Here is a 12,190-nt window from a genome sequence, read left to right as displayed (position 1 = left end):
TCCCGCCTGTACCAACCTTTCAGGCAGTGATTGCCAGATTCCCACCACTCTCCGGGTGAACAGGTTTCCCCTCACGTTCCCTCTAAACCTCCTGCCTCATACCTTAAATCTCTGTCGCCTGGTTATTGACCCCTTGGCGATCGGGGGAAAGTTTCTTCCTATCCACCCAATCTATGCCCTTCATACTTTTGTACACCTCAATCAGGTGCCCAGGTGAGCAGGATGGCACTGTGCTATAAGAAGCACTCATGGGCCTTAATAAGAACCAAACACAGACAATTAATCCTATTGCTATTACTAAATTGTTTATGGTAGATATGAGCGAGGATCAGAATTTCTGCTGATTGCTCTGTGAACTTTGCTGTTTTGGGTGATGCCTGGGGCCTGACTGTTTCCCGTCAATGATGAGTTACCCCAGCAGCTTCTCTGACTTACACAACCTCTTCCAACAAATCGGCTGCAGCCTTGTGTCCTGTTCTGGTGTCAATCCAGCTTGTCAGCCTTTTCCTGACAAAACCACGCGCTGTTGTCCCAGAGACATTGGCACGCTGCCTCCTGCCATTGACAAAGTCAGGACATTAAGTAGTTTGGACTGATTCACACTCAGTCTGTGGAACCAGCCTCTGATTTAAAATCTCACACCTTCTGTTTCAATCCACCTGTTGATATTTTTATTTGCTGTCGGACACTCGGTACGTTCTGAGGGTAATCAATCACTTTGAGAGATTATGACAATGTGCAATAATAATATAAGCTTATTGTCATAGGTCGGCTTCAATGAAGGTAGTCACCACTGTTGTATTATATTGTATATGTAGGTTTTACATTAAGGCCCCTGTACTACAGGTACGGGGGTAGATCCCTGCCTGCTGGCTCCACCCAGTAGGCGGAGTATAAATGTGTGTGTTCCCCGTACAGCAACCATTTTGTCAGCTGCTGTAGGAGGCCACACATCTCTGTGTAATAAAGCCTCGATTACACTCTACTCTCGTCTCGTCGTAATTGATAGTGCATCGTGAAGTTACTATAAAAAGCCTCTCGTCGCCAAATTCCGGCACCTGTTCGGGGAATTGAACCCACGCTGCTGGCCTTGTCCGGCATTATGAAATGAAAATGAAAATCGCTTATTGTCACGAGTAGGCTTCAATGAAGTTACTGTGAAAAGCCCCTAGTCGCCACATTCCGGCGCCTGTCCGGGGAGGCTGGTACGGGAAGCCAGCTGTTTAGCCCACTGTGTTAAACCAGCCTCTGTGTTCAGGTGATTTCCAATTTTTAGCACCTGTATTTAAGAGGCACAGACTGAGAGTTTGTTTTACGAGTTGTATCATTCCCCAGGAACCGCAGTGACAAAATTCACACAATTTCGAAGGTCCCACGCTAACCTGATCGAGAAGCTTGTTTCTCCCGAAGCAAGATGAATGCTGGTTCCCCAGAGAGTGCCCACGATGTACATATCTTGAGGAACTCGGGTGATTCTTCCAAGAGGGAAGATACAATGCAGAAGCTCCTGCATCCGTGGGTTAACTGGGATTGTGCCATCTCTACAGGATCTGCAGGCACCCTGTGAGAGTGTCGACCATAACTCAGATGGAAAGGTAACTGGAAAGTACGGCAGCCTCCTGTGCTCATTCACATCTGTCCAGGGTTTTGGATGTTCTGTACATGGTGATTTGTAATGAGCTGAGCGAGCTGCCACAACATTGCACGGTGCGCAGAAGAGGAACTCTCATTCTTGAGAAATGGGACTGTAACAAAATAGACCCCACCCAGCTGTTCACAGTCTTCAATCCTCCAATCAGCAGAGATGCAATGAAGCTCGGAAAGTAGAATTTTATAACGGTGTTTTAACACAAATGCTTGCCTGTTCTTCAATGTGTTTTTTGATATTGATTGCACCCCCACCCCCACACACACCCCCAGCCCCACTCACACCCACCCCCACTCACACACACCCCACCCCCACTCACACACCCCCACCCCCCCCCACCCTCCACACACCCCCACTCATACCCCCCACCCCCACACACACCCACCCCCCCACCCTCCACACCCCACTCACATCCCCCATTCACAACCCCCACCCCCACACACACCCCCACCCACCACCCACACCACACACCCCCCATCCTCCACTCACATCCCCCACCCCCACACACTCCCACCCCCCACCCTCCACACACCACCACTCACACCCCACACACCCCCACCCTCCACACACACCCACTCACACCCCCCAACCCCACCCCCCCACCCTCCACACACCCCCGCCCCCCACTCACACCCCCCACCCTCCGCACACCCCACTCACACCCCACACACCCCCACCCACCACACACACCCCCCATCGCCCACTCGCACCCTCCACCCCCACACATCCCCCCACCCCCACACACCCCCCCACCCCCAGACACACCCCCCACCCCCCCTCACATCCCCCACCCCCACACACCCCCACCCCCCACCCTCCACACACCGCCACTCACACCCCCCACCCCCCACACACCCCCACCCTCCACACACCCCCACTCACACCCCCCCACCCCCACCCCCCCACCCTCCACACACCCCCACCTCCCACTCACATCCCCCACTCACACCCCCCACCCTCCGCACACCCCACTCACACCCCACACACCCCCACCCACCACACACACCCCCCATCGCCCACTCGCACCCTCCACCCCCACACATCCCCCCACCCCCCACCCCCACACCCCCCCCCCCCCACCCCACTCACATCCCCCACCCCCATTCACAAAGCTCATTCCCACCCTCCCACCAACCCACTCAGCCCCCCCGCTGACGCTGAGACTCCCGGTACGGTATTGAGGGTGTGCCGCACTGTCAGGGTGCCAGGACACCCCACTCTGGAACTCTCTCTCTCAATCCCTCTCCTTTAAAACACCTGGCAGAATCTCTGACCGAGTGTTTGGCGATCTGCCTGTCTCCTCACCTGGTCTAACACAATGTTTGCATTCTAATTCTGCTCTGAGTGATTGAGGGAGGGGATTATTCAGGCCTGTCCGACGTGCGCACCAATCACTGTTGTGGCCGCTGACCCTTGCGAGCGGGCCACAGTGGGATTTGTGGCGGTGGGTTTTCGGAATGAGATATTCCCCGTCCCACCCCCGGCAACGTAATCAGGTTCGGGCCGAGGAGGGGCAAGGAGTCGCCTGCCGTGCTTCACTGCTGGTTAGTCATGATGGCCCACCGGAGGGACTGAGGGGCCACGAGGCCCTGGGATCGAGTCCCGAGGTTGGGCAGCGGAACCTGGCAGTGCCTCCTGGCATTGACTGGCAGGGGACATGGAGAGGAGACAATTCGTGGAGGGGAAACCCTTTTCTGTTGGGGTTCCCCCAATGAGGCTTCTGTGTGGTTTGGGGGGGGGGCAAGGGGAAGTGCGCCGGAGAACCTGGCGGGGGTGGGTGGAGGGGGGGGGGGAAGTGTACCCCCCTCGATACATCCCTGGTGGGGGAGAGGGGCGCCCTGAATATTGTGGGGTGGGGGGGTTAGCGCAGGCCCTTTAAATAAAGTGCCCCACTCTCTGTGTAGCCAGCTCCATGACACCCCATCCCACCAGCTAAACACCCCCCCCCCCCAACTTTTTACCAACTGTGTCAAGTCCAGATGAACAGGTTCGGCCATGATCAGTATAATAAAAATCTATTATTGTCACAAGTAGGCTGACATTAACACTGCAATGAAGTTACTGTGAAAAGCCCCTAGTCGCCACATTCCGGCGCCTGTTCGGGTACACAGAGGGAGAAAAAGTCCAATGGTTATTAGGAAACCAGTGTCAATTGTCCTAAAAACCCATCTGGTTCACTGTGTCCTTCAGGGAAGGAAATCTGCCAACCTTATCCTGTCTGGCCGACATGTGACTCCAGACCCACACAGCAATGGGGTTGACTCTTTACTGCCCCCCCCCCCCACAGAAATGGCCAAGCAAGCTCAGTTCAAGGGCAATTAGGGATGGGCAACAAATGTTGACCCAGCCCAGCGACGCCCACATCCCTTCAGACTCCCTCTGAACAACAACATGGAGAAGCTTCATGCCTTTTCCAAAATATTCTCCTTTCCATTCTCATCATCAAAGTGACAATTTTCCACATGATTCCCAACTTCATATCCACACCCGACTGTTCCTTTCATTCCAGGGGCTTGTTGACAAGACAATTACTTTACCAAACTTATTGTGGAAGACCGTGTGGACATTTGTAGCTTTCCGTCCCATCATCTAAGTTGTTGATACATTTGGTGAATAGTTGAGTCCCCAACACAGATTATTGTGGGATACATTCATCACATTCTGTCAAATAGAGTACCCAATCATTCCGACTTTCCTTCTCCTCCCAATTTCCCAACATCCACTGACATTCCACTGTGTTAGCCACCTCTTCAAAAGTTCAATAAGTTTTGTCAGGCATGACCAACCCGTTACACATCCACAATGAATCTCTTCTTCTTTTCCCTTGTGGGAGAGTCTCGGATTTTAACTCAAAGATGAGGAAGAATTTCTCCTCCCAGAGGGGAGTGAATCTGTGGAATTCTTTACCGTAGAGAGCTGCAGAGGCTGGGTCGTAAAGTATATTTAAGACTGAGATTGACAGACTTTTAATCAGTCAGGGAATCAAGGGTTGTGGGGATAAGGGGGAAAGGGGAGTTGAGGATTATTACATCAGATCAGTCATGATGTAACTGAATGGCAGAGATGACTCGATGGGCTGAATGGCCTAATTTTACTCCTATGTTTTATGGTCTTATGATCTCTCTGATCAGTTGAAAATTGAACGGCACTTGGTGAGAAATAGAATATTGGGACTGAGTTTCGGGTGAGTTCAGGTTGATGAAGGGTGGAAGATGTGAGGCTGGCCTGGAGAGATTTAGGGTCGTTATATTTGAAAGTGAGCAATGACGAGGGTTTCAGATGGATGGGGGTTGTTGGGGGATTCGGGGGAGGCAGCTAAAGTATGTCCTCAGTTTACAACATCACAGTTTCCTTTGCACCACAATTGGGACACTATGTAAATAAAAAGAGGATCTCAGTCAAACCTATTTGTCCTTGTATTTGTCTTCAGGAGGTGGTGGGGTAGTGGTATTGTCGCTGAGCTATTAAACAGATACCCAGAGTAATACTGTGGAGACACAGGTTCAAATCCCACCAGGGCAGATGGAGAAATTTGAGTTCAAGGAAATAAATCTGGAATTAAAAATTGTCCGACATCCATGAAACCATTGTCGATTATCATAAAAACCATCAGGTTCACTAATATTCCTTTAGGGAAGGAAATCTGCCGTCCTTACCTGGTCTGACCTACATGTGAATCCAGACCCACAGCAATGTGGTTGATTCTTTGCTGCCCCCTCAAGGGCAATTAATCAATAAATGCTGGCCCGGACTGCGTGCCCACATCCCGTGAAATAAAAAACCTGTTGCCAGGTTGTATATTTTTTAAATTACTTCCTTAAATGTTTCAACGCAGTGTTCAATGGGGAAGTGACAAGGACAGCAGCATTTTGCACCCTGCTATTGGACTGGCAAATGTGCAGAGGTCACAACTCCACAAATAAAAGCGAGCATTGAGATATGTTCAATCCAAAAATATACTCTTGTGGCATTGCTTAAAGTTCAACTTCCCCTTTCCAGCTTCCTGAATAACATTTCCATCAAGAAGGGTTTGTTTCCTTTACATATATGGCCAGCACTGAAAACTGAGTCAGCAACAAACTCTGATGTATTTCTTATCAAAGCTGCTATTCTGGAAGGAAGGTACCTGAATAAAGAGCCAAAAAAGAACAGTTACATTTCTGTAGCTCCTTTCACATCAGCAGGGATTGTCCCAGGACATCACAGCCGCTGTCTGCCTTGTAAAGTAGGAAATTCAGCAGCTAATTTTCACACAACGGTTTCACAATGGCAGGTTTTAGATTTCCATAGAATTGCCCAAGTAGGTCATTCAGCCCATCGGGTCTGCACCTACTCTCTGACTGAGCACCCTACCCAGGCCCACTCCCCACCCTATCACTGTAACCCCACCTAATCTGCACATCTTTGGACTGTGGGAGGAAACCGGAACACCCGGAGGAAATCCACGCAGACACGGGGAGAACGTGCAGACTCCGCACAGTCACCTGAGGCTGGAATTGAACCCGGGTCCCTGGCGCTAAGAGGCAGCGGTGCTAACCACTGTGTCACCATTATCCCAGATAATCTGCTTTAGTGATGTTGACTGAGGAATAAATATTGGGAAGCTCCCCTATTTTTTATAATCGAGGCCACATGATATTCGGATCCACCTGAGAGTTATTCGTGGGGCCTCAGTTTAATGCCACGTGTGCTACACGGCACCTCCAACAGCAGCACTCCCTCGTTACTGCGGCAGACTGTCAGCCTGGATTACATGCTCAAGTGCATGGAATGGATCAAAGCTCCCAGGTTTCTCCAGGCACCCACATTAGTCTTCACCCCCACCACATGCACCATTCCACAAACTGATATCCTGAGCTGCCTGGGACACTGGCTTCAGCTGCCAAGGGAGAGAGGGAGAGACGGGGAAAGACAGAACTCCCTTAGGACATCTGCTTCACTTCCTCCTGCACAGCTCTCCTTGTCCAGGGCGAGCAGCAGATCCTCCCTTTCCCCGGACAGCAGAATCATCAATGATGGACGGCATCTTCCCAGAATCTGACTAAAAACTGGGGTGGAACTCTCCAGCTGCACAGATCAGGGACAGGATTCTCCGTAAGCACTACGCCGATATTGTAATCGGTGATCCGGCAGAGAATCCCTGTTTATGACTGAATCGGGGGCGGCGCTAGTTTGGGATGCTCCGTCTCCTCCAAAAAGGCGGCATCAGTCAGCACACCGCACGCCATTGGGACGGCCTCAGGACGTCACCTGAAGGCCCTCCCCCAAAGCCTCACCCTCCCCCAAAGCCCCACCCTCCCCCGAAGCCCCGCCCTCCCCAAAGCCCCGCCCTCCCCAAAGCCTCAACCTCCCCAAGGCCCCACCCTCCCCAAAGCACCACCCTCCCCAAAGCACCACCCTCCCCAAGGCCCCGCCCTCCCCAAAGCACCACCCTCCCCTGAAGCCCCACCCTCCCCCAAAGCCCCACCCTCCCCCGAAGCCCCACCCTCCCCCGAAGCCCCGCCCTCCCCCAAAGCCCCACCCTCCCCCGAAGCCCCACCCTCCCCCAAAGCCCCGCCCTACCCTGAAGCCCCACCCTCCCCCAGAAGCCCCACTCTCCCCCAGAAGCCCCACCCTCCCCAAAGCCCTGCCCTTCCCTGAAGCCCCACCCTCCCCTGAAGCCCCACCCTCCCCAGAAGCCCCACCCTCCCCAGAAGCCCCACTCTCCCCCAGAAGCCCCGCCCTTCCCCAAAGCCCCTCCCTCCCCCAGAAGCCCCGCCCTTCCCCAATGCCCCACCCTCCCCCAAAGCCCCGCCCTTCCCTGAAGCCCCGCCCTCCCCCATAAGCCCCACCCTCCCCCAGAAGCCCTGCCCTTCCCTGAAGCCCCGCCCTTCCCTGAACCCCCACCCTCCCCCAAAGCTCTGCCTTCCCCTGAAGCCCCACCCTCCTCCAAAGCCCCGCCCTCCCCCAAAGCCCCGCCCTTCCCTGAAGCCCCGCCCTCCCCGAAGTTCTGCCCTCGATGGGCCGAGTTCCCGCCGGCGCCGATCACTTGTGCTCTCAGTTTTGGTGAGCCCGGTGTGGCGGCCGTGGACTGTGTCCAGCACCGTCTCAGTCGGCGGATGGGGGGAGGAGCCATGCCGCTGGCCGGAGGGGGGGATTTCAGCGAGGGCTGAGGGGACTGGTGGGGGTGGTCCTGGGGTGGTGAGGGGGTGTCCAGGGGGTGGCACTATCAGGCAGGTCGGGACCGGCGCCATGTTGTACAGCGCGACTGCTGCGGCCACGGACCCGGCAATTCTCCAGCCGTTTATTTTGTGACGGCCGCGTGTGTTTTACGTGGCACGGCCGCTCGCCCCTCACTGGTCGGAGGATCAATGCTGGGGCCTCACCGATATTTTTGTCATAAAACTAGATGGTTTTGCTGGACACCCCCTCAAAACTGGAGAATCCAGCCCAGTTTTCTCTCCAGATATCGAGTCTGTTGGAGAATAAAAGATGAGGGGGGGTGATTTACACCCACACTCTGGCAGGGCGGGGTCTACTATTGTTTCCACTGCCCCTTCAGGTAAAACACTCCAGATCATAACTCACTCCGCCCGGGGGGGGGTGGGGCTGCCCACAATGGGAAACCCCATTGGCCGGATGCCGCAATGTAGAATCCTGCTGCCGGTGGGGGCTCCGGAAAACAGGTTCGGAGAGACGGAGAATCTGAAACTTTAGCTGAATTTGCACGCGAGTTGAACAATCTCTCAAATGACTGCAATTACCAGGCCGTAACCGCGGCAGAACATAGGGAGCTTGCTGTGCGGGATGTTTTTGTAGCCGGCCTTCGATCTAGCTATGTACGCCAGAGACTATTAGAAAATGGGGCCCAGGGCTTAGAGACTACCGTAGAGGCTGCTATCACGATGGAAGTTTCCTTCCGCAGCCTCAACTCGTTTCCCGCGGACCCCGCTAACCCCGCATGGGCCCCCGACCTGAGGACCCCCCAAGCCTGTGCCGTAAGGCCCCCCAGCTATCGCGCTGCCACAGCCGGTCCTACTGTCCCAGACAACTACTCAAACTATCCAGCTGCTCCAGCTAATTACTCAGCTCCCCCAGCCAGCTACTCAGCTCCCCAAACCAGTTATTCAACTGCTCCAGCCTGCCACTATTCAGCTCCACAAACCAGTTATTCAACTGCTCCAGCCTGCCACTACTCAGCTCCCCAAACCAGTTATTCAACTGCTCCAGCCTGCCACTATTCAGCTCCCCAAACCAGTTATTCAACTGCTCCAGCCTGCCACTATTCAGCTCCCCAAACCAGTTATTCAGCAGCCCCAGCCTGCCACTATTCAGCTCCCCAAACCAGTTATTCAGCAGCCCCAGCCTGCCGCTATTCAGCTCCCCAAACCAGTTATTCAACTGCTCCAGCCGGCCACTATTCAGCTCCCCAAACCAGTTATTCAGCAGCCCCAGCCTGCCGCTATTCAGCTCCCCAAACCAGTTATTCAACTGCTCCAGCCTGCCACTATTCAGCTCCCCAAACCAGTTATTCAGCAGCCCCAGCCTGCCGCTATTCAGCTCCCCAAACCAGTTATTCAACTGCTCCAGCCTGCCACTATTCAGCTCCCCAAACCAGTTATTCAGCAGCCCCAGCCTGCCGCTATTCAGCTCCCCAAACCAGTTATTCAACTGCTCCAGCCTGCCACTATTCAGCTCCCCAAACCAGTTATTCAGCAGCCCCAGCCTGCCACTATTCAGCTCCCCAAACCAGTTATTCAGCTGCCCCAGCCTGCCACTATTCAGCTCCACAAACCAGTTATTCAGCAGCTCCAGCCTGCCACTATTCAGCTCCCCAAACCAGTTATTCAGCAGCCCCTGCCTGCCACTATTCAGCTCCCCAAACCAGTTATTCAACTGCTCCAGCCTGTCACTATTCAGCTCCCCAAACCAGCTATTCAGCAGCCCCAGCCTGCCACTATTCAGCTCCCCAAACCAGTTATTCAGCAGCCCCAGCCTGCCACTATTCAGCTCCCCAAACCAGTTATTCAGCAGCTCCAGCCTGCCACTATTCAGCTCCCCAAACCAGTTATTCAGCAGCTCCAGCCTGCCACTTCTGTGGACAAAGCCAGCACCCGCGGCAGCACTGCTCAGCCCGATCCGCGACCTGCAGCAGCTGTGGGAAGAAAGGCCACTATGCTAAAGTGTGCCTCGGCAGAAGGGCCCCAGCCCTCAACACCCCAACAGTCCAAAAACATCGCCCCCAGCACCAGCAGGCCCGCGGGGCCTGAAACGCTGCGGCCTACGCTCAGGCTCTGCCCCCTCCCACAACGTGCGATCCATGGGGGCCGCCATCTTGGCAAGCCTCCACCATGCGGCCGGCCACGTGCGATTCAGGGGGCCGCCATCTTGGACACCATCTTCATCACCACCCTCCACGTGCGACCCACGGGCCCTAGCTGCATACCCAGACTCAAACAGCTCATTGGAGGAGTACGACCTCCCCGGGCAGTCGCCACATGGCCCGCAACTCAGCGCAGTGTTCCTGCATCGGCAGAACGCAGCGGCATCTACTCGTCAGGACGCCCAATTGGAAGAATTCGACTCCCCCAGGCACCCACCACGCGGCCCGCAACTCAACGCGGTCACCCTCGACCAATCTCGCCCCAAGCATCTGAGAAATACGATGACGGAAGTCCAGATCAACGTGTACAACACGTCGTGCCTCTTCGACTCCGGGAGCACAGAGAGCTTCATACACCCAGAGCTGGTAAGACGCTGTTCCCTCCCTATTTATCCCATCAACCAAACTATCGCCCTCGCTTCGGGCTCCCATTCCATCCAAATCCAAGGCTGCACTACAGCAACGCTAACGATTCGAGGCGCTAGCTATTCCAAATTTAAACTGTATGTCTTGCCCGACCTCTGCGCGCCACTCCTCTTAGGCTTGGATTTCAAATGTAACCTCCAGAGTCTCACCCTCAGCTTCGGCGGGCCCCTGCCCCCACTCACTATCTGCAGCCTCGCCACACTGCGCATCGCCCCCCCCTCCTCTCTTCGCCAACCTCACCCCGGATTGCAAACCAGTAGCCACCCGCAGCAGGCGGTACAGCCTGCAGGATAGGGTATTTATCAGAACGGAGGTCCGAAGGCTGCTCAGTGAGGGGATCATAGAGGCCAGTAACAGTCCCTGGAGAGCTCAGGTGGTGGTCATCAAGACCGGGGTAAAATTCCGCATGGTCGTCGATTATAGCCAGACCATCAATCGCTTTACGCTCCTAGACGCGTATCCCCTCCCCAGAATCGCAGACATGGTAAACCAGATCGCCCGATATCGGCTATTTTCCACGGTGGATCTGAAGTCTGCATACCACCAGCTCCCAATCCGCCCGGAGGACCGCCACTACACGGCATTCGAGGCCGATGGCCGCCTCTTCCATTTCCTCCGGGTTCCCTTCGGCGTCACTAATGGGGTCTCGGTGTTCCAACGAGCAATGGACCGAATGGTAGACCAGTACGGGCTGCGGGCCACGTTTCCATATCTGGACAATGTTACCATCTGCGGCCATGACCAGCAGGACCACGGCGCCAACCTCCACCGTTTTCTCCAGACGGCCCAAAAATTAAACCTTACATATAACAAGGAGCAATGCGTGTTCCGCACAAACAGACTAGCCATCCTCGGCTACATCGTGGAGAACGGAGTCCGGGGCCCGGAGACCGGGAACTCCCCCTCCCCCATGGCCCAAAGGCTCTCAAATGGTGCTTGGGGCTCTTTTCGTACTACGCCCAGTGGGTCCCCCAATATGCGGAAAAAGCCCGCCCACTCTTCAAGGCCACACGATTTCCCCTGTCAGCTGAGGCGCGCCAAGCCTTCAGCTGCATCAGGGACGACATCGCCAAAGCAGCCATGCGGGCGGTGGATGAATCCACTCCCTTTCAGGTTGAGAGCGACGCCTCAGAGGTAGCACTAGCAGCCACTTTAAACTAAGCAGGGAGGCCCATTCCATTTTTCTCCCATACCCGATCCGCTTCAGAACTCCGACACTCCTCAGTCGAGAAGGAAGCACAGGCCATCGTGGAGGCTGTCTGACACTGGAGGCACTACCTCACAGGTAGGAGGTTCACCCTCATCACCGACCAACGGTCGGTTGCCTTTATGTTCGACAATTCGCAAAGGGGCAAAATTTAAAATGACAAAATTCTTCGGTGGAGGATTGAACTCTCCACCTACAATTACGATATCAAATATCGACCGGGGAAGCTCAACGAGCCCTCGGATGCCCTATCCTGCGGGACATGCGCCAGCGTGCCAATCAGCCGCCTAAAGGCCATCCACAGTGACCTCTGCCACCCAGGGGTCACCCGGCTCGCCCACTACATCAGAGCCTGTAACCTGCCTTTCTCCAACGAGGAGGTAAAAGCCATCACCAGGGACTGCCCGATCTGTGCAGAGCGCAAACCGCACTTATATAGACCAGACAGGGCCCACCTGGTCAAGGCTTCTAGGCCCTTTGAACGCCTTGCGATCGATTTCAAAGGGCCACTCCCCTCCACTAACAAAAACATTTACTTCCTTAACAT

This window comes from Scyliorhinus canicula, chromosome 1, assembly GCF_902713615.1.
Source record: "Scyliorhinus canicula chromosome 1, sScyCan1.1, whole genome shotgun sequence".
In the NCBI taxonomy this organism is placed as follows: Eukaryota; Metazoa; Chordata; class Chondrichthyes; order Carcharhiniformes; family Scyliorhinidae; genus Scyliorhinus; species Scyliorhinus canicula.
The sequence above is the reverse complement of the archived record's forward strand: the minus strand, read 5'-3'. Positions refer to the sequence as shown.